Raw genomic sequence first — 21,079 nt, 5'->3', positions numbered from 1 at the left:
GTTATTTTACTAAATTCTTTGTTATATTTAAAATCAACTGAAAGAAAGACAGAGCATCTCAACAGAAATATGGCACCAAAAGGGTTAAAGGATTTTTAAAATTTTTATTAAAGAATAATAAAATATATTTTCTGATGTTAATTTTTGAAGAATAATCTTTTGAAGGTTATGAGTCTTCATAGACCATCTGCACAAGTCTAAATATTTCTGCAGTTATGTCTCATATATTTCCTAACTAGAGTTAATATCATCCTTTGTTTGTATATTTACTCTGAATTGTGTAAATAGATCCTTTCTGATTAAAGTAAGCTTGACAATATTTAAACATAATTCCTGTCTTATTCAAATATAATTATTGATTATTTAAATAGTTCTTGTCTCATTTAAGAGCATTTTAAGTGCAATGTCTTATTTAAAGTAATTTTTTAATTCCTTTAACTTATCATTTATATTTCCATATCCACATTTTTGTATGGAACAAGTTGTTTAACCATAGGTTAAATCTGACCAAGCAGACCAATATATGGTTGAATATATTCCAGCTATGACCACCCTGTCGTTTTAGGGATACATAGGACAACATAATATAATGTCTGTTTTTCTTATCAAAGGCTATAGGTTATGATTTGAAGGAGACTTGGCTGTTATTTCTAACATTTACATCTTTTCAACAGGAGCTAATATATGGTTGGTGTATTTCAAAGACCTTGGGTTTGAATTGAGAACCTAGAGAAATGAAACTTAATTTAATGTAGCTTTCAGTTCAATACTCCAGCATTTCTAGATTGATCACATTACTGAATTTGGTAGATGGAAACCTAAAGAAGCCCGAATAGATGTATATATTATATATGTGTGTGATTATTTGTGTGTAGGTATGTGTGTTTGTGTTTTCTTATCTTAACATCATGTAGTAGCTGTCAACAAGTTTCATCATCATACAAGCTCTGTAATTTGTTCCCAGTTTTCTTGGAAACATGTCTGGTCAAGGGGAAAATATTACCCTCCCTGGAAACAGGTGAAAAGTGATGACAGGAAGGGTATCCAGCAATGGAAAATTTGCCTCGACAAATTCCAACTAAATCATGCAAGGATGGGAAAGTGGATGTTAAAATGACATGGAGGTATGATAATAGTCTTAGATGTCTTCTTTCTACTATGAAATATACACTTTTTATCTAAATAAAAATAAAGTTCCCTAATATCTGCCAACAAAACTGAATTTAACCTTGAAGACATTCCTTCCCCTTTGAAGATAAAATTATCAGGCAATCCATGTTTGGAAGACCTGACCATTATTTTAAGTTAATCCACAAAAATTGATGGTAAATTGCCACAATAAGATGGATATAAAGGATGCAACCTGAAATCATTCTCTGCACCTGGGAAGAAAATACAAAATGGCATAAACATTTAATACTAGCAGTAATACCCGTCGTTGATTGGGAAATTATTTTTACACTTTCTCGGGAACCACATTTAAAGTGTTATTATATATATTGATTTACTCCTCCTGTATGCGTGTATTTTATACAAAAAAAAAACATGTGATAATTGAAGTAGAAACAAGATCAATTTCATGCACAAACTTCTGTTTGTTTATTATATGACAATAAAAAGTGAATAGTATGTGTTATTTTATATATCAATACTGTAATGGCAATTATATAATGCACAAGGCTTTAGTCGGCATGGAGCTGTAATGAAAGAGAATTGCCCAATGTACCACACAGAGGGACTGAACCCAAGGTAACATGGTTGGAAAGCAAGCTTCCCAACCACACAGCCACGCCTATAAAGGAGAAATACATTTTGGATAATATACTCCTTGATACAATATGCTTAACAAAAAGATGGGATGTTTACAGCGAGAAGACCTTTGATTTTAATATTTACTCAAACAACACAACAACTAACAATGTTACACCACACAGGGTGTTCCAGAATTAATTATCTGTTTCAATGAAATTGAGGAAATTTAAAAAACCAACAGAATTTTATGTTTATTACCAAAACAAATTGATTCATAAATCTTATGTCAAACTATTGAAAGTTTTTAACATGTCTGTATCCCTGCATACTTCAAATCTCTCCTTAGCATTGTGAAACACATTTTGAAGCATTTCAGGAGTTAGCTCCTGTACTGCAAACTGAATGTGTTCTTTAAGCTCAGCTAAACAATTACTCCATCTTTGAAGTGGAGGTAAAGAAAATTATTGCTGCTAAATTTGAAAAAAAGCTGTCATGGACAAATAAGAGGGGTTCAACATGAATGAAAATAAAATTATAAACATAATTCAAAATTTATACACTTTTAACACATATCAAGCATGATAAACATAAATAAAAATGAGCTTTAAAAAACTGCATCCAATTTCACTCAAATCATCATTAATCCTGGACACCCTGTATTTATACATCTGGCTAAACAGGGGAGGGAACATAAAGGAGGGAATTGCAGGTGGCGAATGTAGCTTTCAGAAGTGGCCACGCAGTCAAACTCAAATGGCAGTGAGTCACAACAGCTGTTTGTTTTTTGTATTAACATTTTGCATTATATAGTTCAGACATGGATGACATAGAAAGCAAACATGCTGCCAGCCCATGCTGTGTTGCACAGGATTGGAAATGTGAAACATTGACAGGGCAGTTCTGGAGAATGGATGAATGGGTTTGTTCTGCCTTTACCCAGCCATACACACACACACACGCACATGGCCTGGTGATGCACGGGATAGTAACATGAAGCATCAACTGGGCACTGACAAAAATTTTAATGTTCTCATTTCCTCTGCCAAATTGGACATAAAGGTTTTCATAAAATATTATATGCTACTTATAATGCATAAGTAGTGTCAATATTTTATCATCATAAAATGGCCTAAAACAAAGATAAAACCCAGTGCAGTATACTCAAACCTGATTAATCTACATTTTGTGGGGAGCCCATAGTCAGTGTCAGAAATTTTCTTAGTCAACTGCAATTCAAGAAGCCTGATTAATATTTGTTGCAAATTTGAAGGAAAGCTACTGGATACCCTTCAAGTTACAGGCCTTAATGCTGCAAAATACTTTAAAAATTCAGTTTATCTGCCACTGGACCCACATTAGGTAAGAAGCTGAAAATATTTTTGGCCCATGACACTCAATGGACCCTATGAAATACTTGTGTAAAATTTCATTAGAAGCGGTTTGGTGGATCTCAAGTTATAATGACATGACAAACACACAAAGAGACACGCATCCTGTGTTATATATATATATATATAGATGGCAACAAAAAAAACGAAAACTTTTTCACAAAGTAAATTTACAATGAAAATATTTTACCTGCAGTACAATAATCCTCTGTTCTCTATGCTCTTTCCTCTACTGCCAAATAGTTAATGGCTTAGGATGAAAAAAAAACCCCACAAAGCAAGAAATGCTTTTAAACTGTTTTTAGATTGTCAACTATTTTCTGTTTTTTAAGAAATCTTTTTTTTGTGAAATTCGTTGAATTTAGCATAGTTAATTTGTTTTGGGTTATGCCATACTGAAAATTCTAAAAGAAGACTGAAATGGACCATACATAGATATTGTTGGCTAAAATCTTTAAGAAAAAGAAACTTTAAGAGCTTTAATTTATGTAGAAATAAAAATGATTAAGAACTAAATTTTAGATACACATAATTCTTCAACATAACAGAATTTAGCCTAGAAGAGATTTCTTCCCCTTTGAAGGTAAATTCATCAGGTAAAACACACATTCAAACAACATCAAAAATGGTGGCTGAAAAAATATCAGCAGGCATTTTTATAAAATTCAGATTTAATTTTAAGTCTAAATGTTCTAATATCAAATCCAAGGAAATAAAGTATCTAGCATTCAGTTTGATAATATTACTGCTTTTCCAATTCCTTGGTGGGATTTGAACACTTAGCATACAGAGTTGGAACAAATACCATGATTCATTCTATTTGATATTCTGACAACTATGCCAGTTCACAAAATACACAAGTTAAATCTTCTCTCCTGATACACAATCCTAATATAATGTTTCAATGATCTGGCATGAAAATGTGATTATATTAATTCATACTAGTTATTTGTACTGTAGTTTTGCTTAATTGCATTAAAAAGTCTCAATTTGATTTAATGGGAATGGTTAGCATTATAGAGTCCAAGACACATTTGATGATAACCTAATTCATTTGTCTGATCTTATTTGTAAGAAAAACAATAATTAAACTTAATTATTGTATAACAAGTTTAATGTATCAAAATGGAGAATTAAAATGCTATGTCTATTAATTAACATTTCACAAAACTAAAGTAAGTCTGCCCATTTATTGTTGCTATTCAATTTGATTATTGTAATTTGTTTACTTTAAAGTGTATTTGATTGTGAAAGTATTCTAAGTATTGGATCAACTTCACACAACTAGCCATTTAAAAATAATGAAGACTTGTATAGCAGTATAGTTGTAGGGCAGGTGAAGAATCATTGTATCACAAAGGAAACCTTACAAGCTTTTAATCTAAAGTGTATTGGATCTCAAAAGTATTCCAAGTACTAGATCATTCTTAAACTACCAGTCTTTCATACATATTGAAGACACTATAGTAATACACTAATAAAGCATTTAGCATAGGCCCCTTGAAAATGCTAGCTCATAGCACATGCTACTCTTGCTACTAAGGTTCATTTAGTGTTTTGTTAGTCTATAATAGCTTATGGTGTTAGATGATCTGATGATATAACATCAGATAATCTACACAACAGATCATCCCCATCATCATTGTTATCATCATCATCATCATCATCATCATCATCATCATCATCATCATCATTATCATCATCATTGTCATTTAACGTCTGTTTTCCATGCTGGCATGGATTGGACTGTTTGACAGAGTGAAGCCAATGAAACAGAGGACTGTGCCAGGCTCCAGTGCCTGCTTTGGCACATGGTTGCTACAGCTGGATGTCTTTCCTAACACCAACCATTTCACAGAGTGACACAGTTATCTATGATGAACTAGCACTCTCTATGAGGGCGCGTGGCTTAGTGGTTAGGGCATTCGGCTCATGATCGTAAGGTTGTGAGTTCGATTCCCGGCGACGCGTTGTGTCCTTGAGCAAGACACTTTATTTCACGTTGCTCCAGTCCACTCAGCTGGCAAAAATGAGTTGTACTTGTATTTCAAAGGGTCAGCCTTGTCACTCTCTGTGTCACGCTGATTATCCCCGAGAACTACGTTAAGGGTACACGTGTCTGTGGAATGCTCAGCCATTTGCACGTTAATTTCACGAGCAAGCTGTTCCGTTGATCGTATCAGCTGGGACCCTCGTCGTCGTAACCGGCGGAGTCTTTAAAGCACTCTCTATATAAGACTAGAGACACTGAAATTCGTCCCAAACTTAAATATTCTCTTATGTTAGGAAAATTTCATTATGCAAAAATTATATATTTTAATTTTGGCTTCAAATTTTGGAACAAGGCCAATAGTTTCAGGGAAGGGTGTTAGGTCAATTACATCAACCCCAGTGCTCAACTGGTATTTATTTTATTGATCCCAAAAGGATGAAAGGCAAAGAAGACTTTTGACAGGATTTGAACTCAGAACATAAAGACAGATGAAATGCCACTAAGCATTTTTCCCAGCCTTTTATATTTTAATAATGGAAGAGAGAAATATGATTTGGTGACCATCATACATTTTTAGAGCATTAATAATGCAAGTGAAGTGAAATAACACTAAATGAGAAGAACAGCAGGTAATAACTTCTACACTTGAAGTAGACCATACTTTAGATATCCTAAGTGGAAGAAAATCTAGGAATCAGAGGAAATTGGTGGTGATTTGCTTAACAGTACAAAATTTGGTGCTTTGAACAGCTAGCACTACATTCAAATATATTTCCTACAAATCTTGACATATAATAGACACAACACATGCACACACATGTGCATACACACGCACATACACATACACATGCACATTCATACATATTATATATATATATATATATATATATATATATATATATATATGAGCATTACTGCATGCCTTTTATACTGTGCATATTCTCACCTATTCTCCTATTCACCTATTCACCTATTCTCTCTCTCTCTCTCTCTCTATATATATATATATATATATACATATATATATATATATATATATATATATATATATAATATATATATATATATATATTATATATATATATATTATATATATATATATACATACATATATATACATATATATACATACACACACAGAGTGCAGGGTAATTAGGATGAGTGGATATAGGATAGAAGGACAAGTGAGTGGACAGACAGAAAGACATATAGATAGATAGATAGATAGATAGATAGATAGAGAGAGAGAGAGAGAGAGAGAGAGAGAGAGAGAGAGAGAGAGATAATAGGTATTAGTTTCTATAATAATAGTTAAGAATGACAGACGAGTTTAGGCAAAACCTGGAATGCAAATAAGATGAAGACATATGGAGATAGCTCATATCAATACTTATTTTACTGACAATGAATTATACCTGAAAATACCTTTATTATATTGTTACTGTCTCATAGTTTTAACAGTGGAAATGAAAAATTGTGACAAAACCATAGACAAGAACTTTCTGGAATATATCAGGATGTATTAGAAAAAACGAAAAGCAATATTGCAGCAAAATTGTTTTCAGCCTATTATCATTTTCTTTCTGTTTTATGTGCCAAAGGCATCAAACTGACATATTTTGGTTTTATACCAGCTCTAATTTGTTTCACAAAATTTAGCATCATTTTATGCCTGCACTCACACACACACACACATGTGCATACACACATATACACTTACACATACATGCACATATAATGGTATTAGAGATGCATGTATGTATATATCATCATCATTTAGCGTCCGCTTTCCATGCTAGCATGGGTTGGACGGTTCAACTGGGGTCTGGGAAGCCAGAAGGCTGCACCAGGCCCAGTCTGATCTGGCAATGTTTCTACGGCTGGATGCCCTTCCTAATGCCAACCACTCCATGAGTGTAGTGGGTGCTTTTTACGTGCCACTGGCACCGCTGCCAGACAGGGCTGGCAAACGGCCATGGTCGGATGGTGCTTTTTACGTGCCACCGGCACGGGGGCCAGGCAAGGCTGGCAACGGCCACGATCGGATGGTGCTTTTTACGTGCCACCAGCACGGGGGCCAGGCAAGGCTGGCAAACGGCCACGGTCGGATGGTGCTTTTTACGTGCCACCGATATATATATATATATATATATATAATATATATATAAATAAATATTCCACCCATGCCAGCATGGAAGGTGGACATTAAACAATGATGGTGATGATGATGAGGGTGATATATACATTACATGTGTGTGTGTGTGTGCGTGTCTGTGTGTACATGAGTTGTCTAAGCGACCATAAGTCAGAGAAAACATGCACTCATATATCTGTAAATAGAGTGGGTATATTATCCAAAATAAATAGTATTGTATATCCATTACGGCTGATCTTACCAATTAGTTTTGCAGAAGGAATACAATGGAGTGTTATGTAACAATCCGATTATATAACCTTACACTCATCAGAGTTAGCCAATATGGAAGAGAATATCTATGTATGTGTGTGTGTGTGTGTATGTATTTATATATATATACATACATATACACACACATACACACACATATATATAAGTAAAATTAATGTAAGAAAATGGAGAATTGAGAATGTATAGTTAATTTGTATCATAGTTTGTTACGATATAAATAAAAATAAATTTTTAAAAAACACAATAGAAGACTCAAAAAATCTACATATTTCGATTCTAGCCCCTTGGTAATGCATAATTCAAAGCATTTGGGTTAAATACAATGTTAAGAATTGAAGCTGTAAGGGGTAGAATCTCTTCAGGGTTTTTGTCTTAATAATAATGGAAGTTACATCTTTGTTGAAGGGATTCAAATCTACAACTAAAGAAGTTTAACATGTTATTTCATATAGATATTTTGTGTATGTATTTTCTAAGGTTATAATTCAAGTAAGTAAAAATATATAAAATAAATAAATTTATTCAAAAATATCTATAATATGAATAATAAAATATTGTTGGACATTAAACGATGATGATGATGATGATGAAAACAAATAAATAAATAAATTAGGAAAATACACAATAAATAATAAACTGTTATATTTGTATAATTTCCATTGGCTTACTAGTAGATACTAGTAAATATTCATGTATACATCATCATCATCATCATCGTTTTACGTCCGTTTTCCATCCTGGCATGAGTTGGACTGTTCAACTGGGGTCTTGGAAGCCAGGAGGCTGCATCAGGCTCCAATCTGATCTCGCAATGTTTCTACTGCTAGATGTCCTTCCTAACACCAACCACTCCAAGAGTGTAGTGGGTGCTTTTTATTTGCCACTGGCACAGGAGCCAGAGGAGGCTGGCAACAACAACGATCTTTTGGTACTTTTTATGTGCCACCGGCACAGAAACCAATCAGGGTGGTGCTGACATCAGCCACGTTCGGATGATGCTTATGTTCATCAAATAGTATTTAATCAAATTTATATATGTGTTAGCATTTACTTAAATTTGAATATTCTATCAGTTAATAGATGTATTACTCAAGTTAATACATATACACATAGACCTATATACACATGTATACAATAAGCATTGGTTAAATATACTAAGTATATATGTATATATATATATATATATATATATATATATATAATTCTGTATTTGTTCTAAAATGAAAAATGTAAATGTTCTAAAATGTAAAAATGAAAATAAAACAAAATAAAATGGGATTAAATAGAATAAATTGAAATTAAGATACGATAATAATCTGTAATTTATAATATAATACAATATATAGAAATCTTTGAACACATATCTGTCAATTCATCTATTTATATACTAAGAAAATGCATATTACGTTTCTGGTAAGTACTGTGCGTATTATGCTATTGATTCATGTTTTTTTTTAAATCTATTTGTATTTATATCTTAGAGTGCACTTCTTGTCTGGATTTATGTTTTCTACAAATGATTTATATATATATTACTTGTTTCAGTCATTGGACTGTGGCCATGCTGGGGCACTGCCATGAAGAATTTTTAATGAAATGAATTAACTATTAACTCCAGTATTTATTTTTTAAAGCCTGGTACATACTCTATCGAACCCTTTTGCTGAACTGCTAAGTTACGGAGATGTAAACACACCAAGATTAGTTGTCAAGCAGTGACGAAGGGACAAACACAGACACAAACACACACACACATACATACATACATACATACATACATACATGCATACATATATACATACATACATACGTACATGCATATATATGTGCGTGTGTGTGTGTGTGTGTTTGTGTCTGTGTTTGTCCCTTTGTCACTGCTTGACAACTAGTGTTGGTGTGCTTACATCTCTGTAACTTGCAGGAAGTAAATAGACACCTTTTATTTTCAAAATCTTTTATTTAATATGCAAAGTGAACAATTGAAATGTAATTGATAGGTAGGACTACATACTTTAGTATTTAGTTGACATTCCCTTTGCAGTTTTTCATTCAGAAACTCGTTTTGGCATTGAACTGATAAGCTTTGTGATTGTCTCTTGTGGAATTTCTGTCCACTTTTCATGCAACAATCAAAACAATTCATCTTTAGATTTAGGTTTCTGCCAAGTTTTTTGTACAGCTCTATCTAGTATGCTTCAAAGATTTTCAATTCGGTTCATGTCAGGAGATTGACTTGGCCAAGGAAGCTTTTTGATCCCATTTTCAATCAGCCATTATTGATTCCTTTTCACTAAGTGGCATGGAGCCCCATCTTCCATGAACAAAAACTCATTTTTTATTATGCTAACATGTGAATACATCGGAAGTAGTCCTCGCTTAAGTATTTCGATATATTTTTTTAGAGTTTATGGTCCTAACACATTCCATCAGCTCAGAACGACCATTGCTGGTGACAGCTCCCCATACCATTACAGAGATACCGCCATGTTTCACAGTTGGTTGGAGTCGTCTCAAATCAAATTCTTGATTGGAAAGCCTCCAGACCAAAACACGTCTGAAAATAATGCAAATATGGGTTCATCTGAGAAAATCACTCTATCCAAAAACTTTTTCTGACATCTCCTTAGTCCATTTCTTTCTTTTCATGATATTAATTGGTTGAAGGAGAGGTTTTCTTCTAGCTGCTCGTCCATAATACCCAAGCTTATGCAGATATGTAACACACATTCTTGAACTAACTCCAAGCTGTTTTGCAATGTCAGAAGCCTTCGAACGGGGTTCGTTTTCCACAATTCTCTTCAAACAGCAAAGCTTCCTTTCTGAGGGCCCAGGTTAGCTGGGATGAGAATCAGTTGATTCTTTTCTTTGGCTTTTCAATTGCACTATAATTCTATTAACAGTAGCAAGAGGAATTTGAAGATGTTCAGCAATTCTTCGCTATCTAAGACCAGCCTCAGATTGCCCAACAATATGACCTCTTTGAAAATCTGACAGTTCTGCTGAATTTTTTGTGCATGGCATGGTTACTCTTTGCAAATGTTTAATATAATGGCACTTGGAATGAAAAGAATAATTACATTGTAAATTCTACACTGCTGAAAACATATTAAGACACCTAGATGAGAAATTTTGAAAATTAAAGGTGTCTATTTACTTCTTGCATGTCTGTGTATATACAAAATGGACTTCTTTCAGTTTCCGTCTACCAAATCCCCTCACAAGGCTTTGGTCAGCCTGAGACTATACTAGAAGACACTTGCCCAAGGTGTCACACAGTGGGATTGAACCCGGAACCATATGACAGGGAAGCAAGGTTATGCATGCATACATGATGCATGTTGATGCATATGGATGAAGACAGCTGTGTAAAAAGGTCCCGAGCTCTAATTGTGAAGGGAACCTGTAGAAAGGTAGACCTACGAAGACATGGTAAGGAAGGATCTTTGGATTCTGGGCCTCACTGAGGAAATGACAAGAAATCAGGAGTTGTAGTGATTTGCTGTACTTGAGAAGACATGTCAGGCTAAGTAAAATCACTGTCTTCCATACATACAAGCTTGTCCTTTCAGGTGCCATAAATAGCACCCATGCTGGTGCTGCATAAACACACCTGTGCTGGTGCTGCATGAATGCACTCATGCTGGTGGCATGTAAAAAACATTCAGCACACTCAGTTAAGTGGTTGGTGTTAGGAAGGGCATCCAGCCATAGAAACTATGCTATAACAGACAGTTGGAATCAGGACAGCTTCCAGCTGTCCAGCTCCATGTCAAACTGTTCACCCATGCCAACATGGAAAACAGATGTTAAACAATGATGATGATGGTGATGTGTGTGTGTGTGTGTGTGAGTACCTCTATATGTACCTATGTGTAAGCTTTTCAGTGAGTGAGTGAGTGAGTGTGTGTGTGTGTGTGTGTGCATGTGCGTGTGTGTGTGTGTGTGTGTGTGTGTGTGTGTGTAGATAAATTATTAATATATTTACATGTATACATTTAAAAAAAATACATTTAGTTTCGCTGAGTCATTAATTCATTAATTCAAAGGGCTCTCTTTGAAAAGCAAACCAAAGGGCAAGTATGAGGGGGCTGCTGTTTAATGAGAACTATAAGTGATATAATGAGAGACCTTTCCAAGAAGAGCCAGCAGAGAAGCTAGCTATTGATATTAACATTAGTATAGTTAATATTACTTTTAAGTAAGTGAAAGAAATGAAAAGCAACATATCTGTGAAGTATTCTAGTTAATTGTTAAAAGTATCAAGCTATGTAGGACATATTAAAAATAAAATAAATCACAAATGTCATGGTAGTTACTCACATACTTAATCATATAGGATAGTAGCACCAGTGTCAACAGCTAAAGAGATATGTACTATTAACCTACATGCAAGCTAGTTCTCAAGTCAGCTGAAAGATTGGCTGAGATAGAATGGGATAGATACTTAAAGTTGGCTGCACTGTTATGAACATAAACAGTGAATGAATGAATGGATTGAGTAATGTTGAGTAAAAAGTGATATGTTGATAAATTGAGGTGCACATTGGAAAGAAAGAGACCCACATTTTTTGTTTTCTTTAAATTTTGTGGCTAAGTCAGAAGTGGCATATAGTTGATTGCAAGATGTCTGAGACTGGTGTTAGTGCTCATAGCTTATTGCAGGATGCCTGAGGTTAGTGTAGAAAAAAATTGATTTATTGGGAATTAGTGAATCAAGATATTAAGTTATCCTTAGATCAGAAACCTGGCCTCAATATTTGCAACAGAATGAACTCCAGGATTCCAATAAAGGCACCCAAAGGTCAAGAGTATTAAACCAAGTATATTTGTTGATTTATTTTGTTTTGTTTTGTTTTTGCTTTAATTTTTCTTTACATTTCTGATTCTTTTTTTCTTTTGTCATTTTTTACTCCAGGTAAATATTTCATTGAACAGACCTATGACACATAGCATTCGAGCAGTGGCCATCCCACTTTTTTGTGTGTCTCAGATTAATTGGCTAATGTGTCCTTTTTTTTCTTTTCCAAGAGTGGGGAGTGTAATTCAAATTAATTTAACTGCCCAAAACCAAATTGGTAAAGTTATTAAAGAGTTGGATAAGCTGTCTTCAGTGCAGGAATAAAATTTGCTTAGTGGTGGCAAACCCAGGTCCAACAGAAGATATTCAAAGTGTCTCATTGCCCTAGAAAAATATTTGCAGGTACGCTTGCACCCTTAAATCCCCTGTTCCCAAGCCTATAGCTGCCTTGTGGTACTTGTTCTGACTGTCTATGCCCTGAGTGCATATGCTGCCAAGGATAACTCTGCCTTTCATTATGCCAGGGTCAATAAAAAAAGGTAAAAATCTTGGATGGTGGATTGGCATCAGACAGGATATTTTATGATATTTGTTCCTCTGTACATTCAGAGTTCAAATTCCATTGTGTACTGAAAAATTCAGATCTTTCTGTCATGAGTTGATAGTATCAGCTATTTGAAATCCAATAGAAACATAGTTTCTTTGGTTCACTCAGAAGATTAATTGCCATCACCACCACCACCATTTAGTAAGTTGAGCAACTGCTGGTTCCTTTGTTGGCTCCTGAATAAGACATGTAGTAAGAATGGTAAAACCAAATCTCAAAATAGCTGCTGAACAAAAGAACAAGCAGTGCTGGCAAAGCCATTCAACCCATGCTTCTTCTTCTTAATCCTTTTTACCCCTTGTTGAGCATAGGGCCTCAACAGTTGCTTTCCACTTTTTGCAGTCATTGGTGTGCTTCTTGGCTGCTTCCCATGTCAGGCCGGTGGTCCTGAGCTTGCCCAAAATGCTCCTCTTCTATGTCTGCTTTGGCGTCCTCACTTCCTTTTCCCCTGGAGATTCCAGTCAAGTGCTTGGCATGTCACATTTGAGGGTTGAGAGGCAGAAGGACATCAACCCACACTAGTATGGCAAAATGGCCAGAGAAGATAACATTGACGGTAATTATGAAAACTTATGTTGTTACTTAGACTCAGGTTAGTTTGACTGAGCAGGTACATAATTGCTTCTAATTTAAGCAAAGGCCAGCAATTTTAAGGGGACAGTTTACTTGGTACCATCAACCCCAGTACTTGATCGGTGTTTCATTTTATTGATCCTAAAAAGGACGAAAATCATAGTTAACCTCAGTAAGATTTGAGAAATATTGTCTGCCATTTTTACCAACACTCCAAAAATTCTGCTGGTTTAATACTGTGAGTAGATTTATAAGGAAAGATTATCTCACTATAAGTTTTCTGTCTTTTTCTTGGGCATTGCACATCCAGAACTACATTATCCAATGTGGTGTACCTTTCCACAATCTTTGGGTTTATTGTTGAAAGAGATTTGGCTGTTATTTCTTGCATGCTGAATGATCATTTAGAGGATTCTGGATGACAAGGGAATTATATTGCAGAGAGAAAGTTCAACACAGTAGTAGCAGTTTTAGAAGAAGGTCAGAACTAAGAGACACAATGGTTGAAGGAAGCAACAAGTGGAGTGGAGAAAGTGAGATATGATTGTTTTCATATGACAAGAAGAAACTATTGTAAGATAAGACAAAGAGCATGGCTGCAGAGTGGTAAAGGAAAGATGATATTGACAAAGAAGAAAAAGAAGAAGACGAAGAAGAAGAAGAAGAAGAAGAAGAAGAAGAAGAAGAAGAAGAAGAAGAAGAAGAAGAAGAAGAAGAAGAAGAAGAAGAAGTAGTAGTAGTAGTAGTAGTAGTAGTAGTAGTAGTAGTAGTAGTAGTAGTTACTACAGTAGTGGCAACAACAACAGCAGTAGCAGTAGTGACAAGGTAGTAAACATGGTGCTAATAGCAGTACTAGTAGTTGTGGTGTCAGTAGAAGTAAAAGTAGTAGTCATAGTTGCAGCAACAACAGCAGCTGTAGTGGCGATGATGATGGTGGTGAAGATGATGACAGCAAGCAGCAGCAGCAGCAGTAGCAGCAGCAGTAATAGTAGTTGTAGTAGTAGTATCAAGAAAATGTATTCACCAATACTGATTATATGCAATGCTTAATTTTTGTTTTATTTTACTTTTCTGATCAGTTTTGGAGACATATCATTGCCTGTATTGGCTTCTAATCTCATTTTAGTTGAAGGCCTGAATTATTAGAAATGTCTGGAATCTTTGGTAAATTCTCTTATTAAATCACACAGGTTACTGAATTCTGAAACCATTAATATATGGACAGATTCACAAGAATTATCTTTTTTTTTATTACAACTTCAACAAAACATACTTCTGTTGCAATTATCCTTCAAATTTTATCTGTAAAACAGTCATATTTCTTCATCTTCACTCTATAAATTTCTTCCAAGATGTTTGCCAATCTTCTTTCATTGTTGTTTACATAGAAGAAACCTCTTAAACAAGAAGTTCTCCAATCAATATTGAATCTATCATCCACTGGGATTGTGTGACACATTTCTGGGTTGTATTTTAATGCAGACTGGATGCAAATATGCTGACTAGGAAAGAATGGTATACTGTTAATTCTACATAGAATATTTTCTTTCCTTTGCTCTAAAACAGTCTTTTCAAAATATATATCATGGCATGCTTATGACTTACATATGATCTGCAGGTGTGCTGCAAGTTTCCAGGTTGGAAGTTGGAAAATACCTGAGCATTTAATAAACCTCCTTTTACTCTTTACTCTTTTACTTTTTTTCAGTCATTTGACTGTGGCCATGCTGGGGCACTGCCTTTAGTCGAGCAAATTGACCCCAGGACTTATTCTTTGTAAGCCTAGTACTTATTCTATCAGTCTCTTTTGCCGAACCCCTAAGTTACTTGGACATAAACACACCAGCATCGGTTGTCAAGCAATGTTGGGGGGACAAACACAGACAAACAGACTGGTGAGCCAGATGGCTGCACCAGGCTCCAATCTGATCTGGCAGACTTTCTACAGCTGGATGCCCTTCCTAACACCAACCACTCCAAGAGTGTAGTGGTTGCTTTTACGGGCCAGCCATGTAGTACTGGTAATGCCCACACTCAAGTGGTGTTTTTTATGTGCCACTTGCACAGGATCTAGTCCAGCGGCACTGGCAATGACCTTGCTCAAATGTTGTTTTACATGTGCCACCAGTACAAGTGTCAGTAAGGTGATGTTGATATACATATATATATATATATATATATATATAGAGAGAGAGAGAGAGGGGGGGAGGGGGAGAGAGAGATTCAGGCATGGCTGTGTGGTAAGAAGCTTGCTTCCTAAACTGCATGTTTCTAGGTTTAGTCCCACTGCATGGCACCTTGAGCAAGTGTCATCTTCTAAGCCTTGCGTGTGGATTTGGTAGATGGAAACTGGAAGAAGCCTGTCATATATATATATATATATATATGTGTGTGTATATGTATGTTTGTGTGTGTGAGTGCACCTTAACATCCATTTTTATATTCTGTTGAAGGAGGCGCACGGTTTAGTTAAGGTGTTGGATTTGTAATCATAAGATTGTGGTTTCAATTCCAAGCGATGCATTGAGTTCTTGTGTGAAAACACTTCATTTCATGTTGTTCCAGTCCACTCAGCAAACAAAGATGAGTATCCCTGGGATGGACTGGCTTCTTGTTCAGTGAGGAGTAGGTTGTGGGCCAGAGAATCAGGGAAACTGATGCTCTGAGTCTATATGACTAAAGAAGGAACTTTATCCTTTTTTTTCTTTTGTAAAATGAAGAGACGTCATACTTGTATCATTATACATTGTGATCTTTTGTTATCTCATATGTGCAATCCACCAGCAAAAGATCAATCTGATTTCAACACTTCTATCTTTTTCTACTCCAGTGCAGTTGTTTTTGTTTGCATTAAAATTTATAATAACCAGCTCTTCTCTCTCTCTCCATCATGCTCTCATTTTTATGCAGGTTTATATTACATACTCATTTCTCTTAAGCTCCCTCTTATCTTCTACATTCTGGGCTCTTGTCTCTATATTATGCAACATCATGTTCATTCCTTAAGTTTGATCAATACAACAAGAGAAACACCTAGAGAAACTCTTTGTTGCTATAGAAACAGAAACTAAGAAGCTGTATTGTGTGTGTGTGTGTGTGTGTGGTGTGTGTGTGTGTATCACCGAAGGCATCAAAAGCTTAAGTGACTTCCATCAACTCAGAATTGAAATCAGTTTACAGTCTAAACTTGCCAGGAGCTTTCATGTTCCACAACCCTCATCCATTTCAGTTGCAAATATAAACAGCCATTCTACTTTGGAATTATGTTGTAAACAAGTCAAATTTCTTTCAAGCCAGAAAACATCAACAAAAAGTGAGCTAATGTTTCATTTTCAATAAAGGATTTTTTCTCTTTTGTCTTCTGTCTTTTTTAAGTTTTCTTTTAAGAATCGAAGAAAATATTAACTTGATATTTTTTTAAAGAAATTATTAACAAGCCCAGTCATTTATCTATGATGTTGTGAAAAGGGGGAAAACTATAAACCAGACTAGTAACATCTCCATCAGTGATTTGACTGTTTCCCCTATATCTGACGAGGAATGTTACAGGTATCTAGAAGTGGATGTAAACATGGCCTGGTCAGCCTGTAATGACATGCATAAGATCTGGTCATCAAATCTAAGTAGAGACTTCAAACTTGAAATATTCAAAGCCACAGTCGAACCAATTCTACTATACGGCTCAGAAACTTGGACGTTATCAAAGAAGCTTGAGAGGCGGTTGGATGGAACCTACACTCACCTCCTTATGAGAGCTCAAAATCTCTCGTAGAAGTGCCATCCAACCAAAATGCAAATATATGGGAAATTACCACCTGTGTCATCTCTTGTGAAAGGTAGGAGAGTCCAGTTTGCTGGACATTGTTGTAGAGCTGAAAAAGAAGTAATTTCTACTCTTCTCCTCTGGAAGCCATCTACTCGCAATACCAGAGGGCGCACACTCTCCTACCCTGATGTAATCTCCAGCGATACAGGCATCCAGCAACAGGACCTCTGTAATGCTATGATGGACCGTGAAGTCTGGCGTAACATAGTAAATTCCATTGTCTCGACCACGGTCGAACAATGATGATGATGGATGCAAACATATCTTACAATGGCACCTGTAACAAAACATGTGTCACAAAAGAATATTACAGCCGAATAAAGAAAATTTGAACCTCAAAACTCTCTGCATTCAATAAAACAGTAGCCCACAATGTATTTGCAGTGCTAGTAATCATACCAACATTTGGGCTGCTTGATTAAATGCTTGATGAGATCTGAGCTATTGATGAGAAAACCTGAAAAATACTAACAAGCACACATAATTTCCACATAAACAGTGATGTAAACCACCTCTACCTAAAATGAAAACAAGGCAGCAGAGGCTTAACATTGATCCAAATTGCCTTTGAGTGTCATATCATATCCTTTCAGCAACATCTTTTAACCACCAAGTGTTAAAGTGCATCCCTCGACCAAGTTGGCATACATGAGGCTGATAACAACATAAGACTTGAAAAGTAGCTCGTTGAGCAACATTCCTTGTCTGATAACCTTAAATACATGCCCAAAGAAGTCACATGACTCTACCACAACATCATCAGATGAAAGGATGAGCCTATATGAGCAGAAGTTTATGCATGAATATGTTAGTAGAAAGCTCCGAGATGATAATAGCATTGATCATCAAAGCAGTCTATCATGGACCAATAGCTGGATTACTACCTCCTGCTTTGAAGGGTATGCGTTTGCAATCCAGGAAAAAGAAATATCAACCAAATACCTGATTCACAAAAGGGATAGAGATGCAAGAAAACCAGTAAAATGTGACAACCGATACAGACTTTGTGGAGTTAACACTGAAGATGTCACCCACATCATAAGCAGTTGTCCAATAATGTCATTCCGGTGTTATCTACCAATGAGACATGATGTTGTAGCAAGGACACTCTATAATGAAATCCATCAGAAGGATAACCCTGAGAACAGTACAGTAGAATCCATAACCACTTCAAATAAAAAGGAGTACTGGTGGAATGTTCCAGTGAAAACCTCAATAAAATGTAAGCACAACAGACCTGATATAATGATTTGGGATAGAGAAGAGAAAGTGTGTACAGTTGTGAAAATTAGCTGCTCAGCAGATGTTAACATGAAGCTGAAGATCAGTGAAAAAGAGAATATCCACACTGAACTATTGGGAAATCTGAAGATTAGAAGTTCAGGTTTATACCTGTAATTATTGGGGCCCTGGGATACATAACACACTGCCTAAATACCAATCTTGAGACATTAGTCTTCTGAAAACCAGAAAGGAGGAAGCTAATTCCAAGACTACAGATCCAATCCATCACTGGAACTGTAAAATTTTCCAGAAGTTTATCATTTAAATATATATGAGCACATCTTGATATGCAACTATATGCATGAAAATATATACATAAAACAAAACATACAAATCAGCACATATACATACATGCATTCATACATACATACAAACAAAAATACCCTGTTGTTTATGTTGAAATTCCAATGAAGGAGCTTTGGATCTAGGTTAGAAACCAGCTCTTTCTCTATTGGCCAGAAATCTTGAAATAAAACTGAACAATGACATGCATACACATGTATGTGTGTGTGTGTGTGTGTGCGTATTTATTTTTTACCTTTTACTTGTTTTACTCATTATACTGTGGCCATACTGGTGTACCACCTTGAAGAATTTACAGTCAAATGAATTGACCACAATACTTACTTTTTATTAAAGGCTGATACTTATTCTATCGGTCTCTTTTTTTAAACTGTTAATCTGCCAGGATGTAAACACACCAGCACCAGTTGTCAAGTGGGGGTGGAGGTCAAACGCAGACATAAAGTCACGTATACATACACACATACATGCATGCACGCACACACACACACACACCACACACACACACACATACACACACATATACAACGGACTTCTTACAGTTTCTATCTACCAAATCCATTCACAAGGCTTCAGTCAGCCCAAGTCACTTGCCCAAAGTGCTATGCTGTGGGATTGAACCTGGAACCATATAGCTGGGAAGCAAGCTTCTTACCACACAGCCTGTGCCTATTTGTTGAAGAAAAATATCAGTTTCTTATAGTTAATACTGTTTGTAACACAAAACCAGAAAACCAATTTACTATTATGTAAGAAGATATCAGAGAAGATTTACCAAATCCAACTATTTACATTAGTGAAGGAATACTGCTAGGTTTTTTTATGGCTTTTGCTGTTTGAGTCACAGTAGACAGGTTTGACTGAACAGTCCTATGATATAGCTGTAACTTCACAAAACATTCACTCCACATTTCTACACAGGATCAAACATGCATTTATTGAACTTTTCTCTTTTTCTTTCATGATTGTTTTATTAGATGATCATCAACCACTTGAGTGTTCATGTTTGTACATATTATCAACAGGTAGTCCGCCTTCTGGATAAGATCTATTGAATGCAACATTTCTTCTTACTACCTCTAATGGAGTGATTAAGCTCAGACCTGTATGCTAATGAACTATTTTACAGTTTTATAGTACATTGTTTTTCAGCTTTGGGTCAGTTCAAACCAACAATGGGATCCATCAATAAGAACATCTTATTACTATATTACATCATTAAAGTGGTAGATTGACAGAATCATTGCGGCATTAAAAAAAGTGCCCTGTAGCATTTTTACCAACTCTTTACTTTCTGTGTTCAAATGCTGAAGTCAACTTTGCCTTTCATACTTTCAGAGTCATCATCATAATTATCATCATTTTCATCATCGTTGTCATTGTCATTTAATATCCATTTTCCATGCTGGTATGGATTGGACAATTTGACCAGAGTCAGCAAGCAGGAGAACTGCACCAGATTCCAGTCTGATGTGGCATGGTTTCTATGACTGGATGCCCGTCCTAACACCAACCTTCCAACCACTTTACAGATTGTGCTGGGTGCCTCTTATGTAGCACCAGCATAGGTGCTTTTGCATGGCACCAGCATGGGTGCTATTATATGGCACTGGCACAGAAGCTTTTTATTTGGCACCAGCACAGGGCTCTTGCAGGCCAGTCTTCTTCAGCAGGGAGAGTGGCATTAACTACTACAGCAAGGCACTAGATATCTTGGTCCTTTGTCAATAAAATGTTATACTAGTCAAGTACTGGTATTGATGCAATGAACCCCCAGCCTCAAAATTGTTGGCTTTATGCATGAATTATTAATGATTACATAAAAACTCTGAAAGTCGGAAGTTTGAGAAGAAATACAAAGTACTTTTTAGAAATTCTGTTGTAAAGCATAATATTACTTTCATCTTTTGCAATGTTATTGTGAAAGACAAGAACAACATAAGTGCATGATACCAAAATAAGAATTTATTATATATCATTGATTATTGTTACATCAAATAAAGATGATTGTTATCCCATTCCTTTAGATATATTCTTAATATTTGAATGAACCAGCCAAGAAGTAATATCCACAGTGATGGTTCAGATTTAATGCCAAGTGGGAAGTATGGTAGTAATGTCTTTCCT

The sequence above is a fragment of the Octopus sinensis genome, linkage group LG3, assembly GCF_006345805.1.
Source record: "Octopus sinensis linkage group LG3, ASM634580v1, whole genome shotgun sequence".
NCBI classification, from domain to species: Eukaryota; Metazoa; Mollusca; class Cephalopoda; order Octopoda; family Octopodidae; genus Octopus; species Octopus sinensis.
The sequence above is the reverse complement of the archived record's forward strand: the minus strand, read 5'-3'. Positions refer to the sequence as shown.